The 2,500-nt window shown below is 48.3% G+C and overlaps 3 non-coding genes across 3 annotated transcripts; all 3 read left to right on the plus strand.

The window, feature by feature from the left end:
* The first annotated feature begins 178 nt into the window (after positions 1-178).
* TRNAS-UGA (transfer RNA serine (anticodon UGA)) lies at positions 179-260 on the plus strand. Its single transcript has one exon. It is a non-coding gene; the product is annotated as a tRNA-Ser (tRNA).
* A 719-nt stretch (positions 261-979) lies between these two features.
* On the plus strand, positions 980-1,061 carry TRNAS-AGA (transfer RNA serine (anticodon AGA)). The gene has a single exon. It is a non-coding gene; the product is annotated as a tRNA-Ser (tRNA).
* A 1,053-nt stretch (positions 1,062-2,114) lies between these two features.
* On the plus strand, positions 2,115-2,196 carry TRNAS-UGA (transfer RNA serine (anticodon UGA)). The gene has a single exon. It is a non-coding gene; the product is annotated as a tRNA-Ser (tRNA).
* The last annotated feature ends 304 nt before the right edge of the window (positions 2,197-2,500 follow it).

A 2,500-nucleotide genomic window follows, 5' to 3' on the forward strand; every position in this document is an offset into this window, starting at 1 on the left:
CGCGTCTGTCTGTGTTTTCGAATGATTTGGTTTTCTGGGAACAAAGCACTGCGCCTGAGATATGACAATGAATATTACGATGTCATTGTTATCACACAGTGAAAAATGATGGTGCCACGGAATGCATTTTGATGTCAAAACTACTCTGTTGACGTCACAGAGCCAGAGCACTTGCTGGGTAGTCGTGGCTGAGTGGTTAAGGCGATGGACTTGAAATCCATTGGGGTCTCCCCGCGCAGGTTCAAATCCTGCCGACTACGTCCTTATGTAGAAAAGCACAGCGTGCAGGTTCCATAGGGAGCACCTGCTTTGTGGCGGAGGGCGTCTGACGCAAAAGAGGAGAGCTTATCGAAAGCCTGTTGGCCTCAAACCCATGACCCGTCGATAAGTAGTCTGAGCAGTTTGGACTCTTCATCCATTGATCACAATTCAGCCAAATGACTGCCTCCTGGGCTTGAACCTATCACCCATAGATGAGGAGTCGAGGCACTTTTTGGACTCTTCCTCCTTTGATCAGAAGTCGCTGATTGTTACAGTACCTGTTAGGATGCTCAGAAGTGAGGGTGTGGCAGGTATTGGGATGTCCCCAGTTGAACGTTAATGTCTATGTTACGATACCTTTTGTTAATAAAAGGACAGCTTACAGTGTTGAAGCTGAGCAGATGGTCAGTGGCGGGGCCTCTCGTTGCCGAAGGAAAGAAAAGCACGAGTTGACAGGCTGTGGGGTTTGAAGTGACAAATGCAGAAAAAGAGTCTAAGCCCTTTGGACTGTAAATCCATTGATCAGCTCCCGATGGTTGCTTCCTAATATGTTGAGGAACCCTTTGCTTTTGAAAGAAGAAAGCATAGCTACTGAGATATGACACTGAATATTATGATGTGATTGTGATCACACAGTGAAAAAGCATTAGGCCATGGCAAAGTATTTTGATGTCATGACTACTCTAGTGTCGTCACCTCCAGACACAGGCCATCACAGGTAGTCGTGGCCGAGTGGTTAAGGCGATGGACTAGAAATCCATTGGGGTCTCCCCGCGCAGGTTCAAATCCTGCCGACTACGCTCTCTCGCCCCTTTTTCCCCAAGGCACGGTCAACAATCCCAACGGCTCCGTGTGTTTTTCACCTGCCTAACATTTGCATTGATCATGTAGTTGGATGCTGTCACTTGTTGCCCTGTACGCCCACAGCCTACACTAGAGTCAATCTTCACATTCCTCTGTCAGCACTTTCAGCTTTTGTGTTGAAACATGAGGCCTTTGGCATGGCAAAGCACAGGTCCTCTGTGCATGGCCTCTTTTTGTAGCGTGAGACCTGACACTTCCTGTGCAGAAACTAGATATCCCGCAATCTCTGGGTCTCTCAGTCTTGCGCCAGTGCCGGTGAGAGCTACACAGTAATTAGATGTGAGATAGAAACAAGCAGGCACAACGTTCACAGGCACACAGAGAGCTCACTCATGCACTGTTTCGTCACATTAGCACTCCCAGATTTGGGATGCAACACACAGAGGATGGCGAGGCGTGCATTGGATGCTGTGTGAGCCAGAAAAGTAAATTGTCCTGTTCCCTTGGCGCATAGGGACAAGCTAGCTGAAGCAAAGCATGAAAATAGGGGAATCGATCAGCTATGACACTACCGGGTGCAGCCACAACACGCACGTCCATTATTACAAGGTAAGGCAAACAAAGCCCACACTGGGAATGTCACTACCGTAATTCCTAGTCAAAACAGCGAAAAAACTCTGATAGAGTGCTGACCTTTCACTCACAAATGTGGAAAGAGTGTTCCGAAACGAGCATCTGGTCAGTGGCGGGGCCACCCGTTGCGGTAGGACGGGAAAGCACGAATTGAAAGGCTGTCGGGCTTGAACCCACAAATTTGGAAAAAGAGTCTGAGACCTCTGGACTTTTAAGTCAATAATCAGATGCGGATGACCGCGTCTGTCTGTGTTTTCGAATGATTTGGTTTTCTGGGAACAAAGCACTGCGCCTGAGATATGACAATGAATATTACGATGTCATTGTTATCACACAGTGAAAAATGATGGTGCCACGGAATGCATTTTGATGTCAAAACTACTCTGTTGACGTCACAGAGCCAGAGCGCTTGCTGGGTAGTCGTGGCTGAGTGGTTAAGGCGATGGACTTGAAATCCATTGGGGTCTCCCCGCACAGGTTCAAATCCTGCCGACTACGTCCTTATGTAGAAAAGCACAGCGTGCAGGTTCCATAGGGAGCACCTGCTTTGTGGCGGAGGGCGTCTGACGCAAAAGAGGAGAGCTTATCGAAAGCCTGTTGGCCTCAAACCCATGACCCGTCGATAAGTAGTCTGAGCAGTTTGGACTCTTCATCCATTGATCACAATTCAGCCAAATGACTGCCTCCTGGGCTTGAACCTATCACCCATAGATGAGGAGTCGAGGCACTTTTTGGACTCTTCCTCCTTTGATCAGAAGTCGCTGATTGTTACAGTACCTGTTAGGATGCTCAGAAGTGAGGG

Source organism: Staurois parvus, unplaced genomic scaffold (genome assembly GCF_062004578.1).
Source record: "Staurois parvus isolate SC_StPar_1 unplaced genomic scaffold, SC_StPar_1.0 ptg000081l, whole genome shotgun sequence".
Lineage (NCBI taxonomy): Eukaryota > Metazoa > Chordata > Amphibia > Anura > Ranidae > Staurois > Staurois parvus.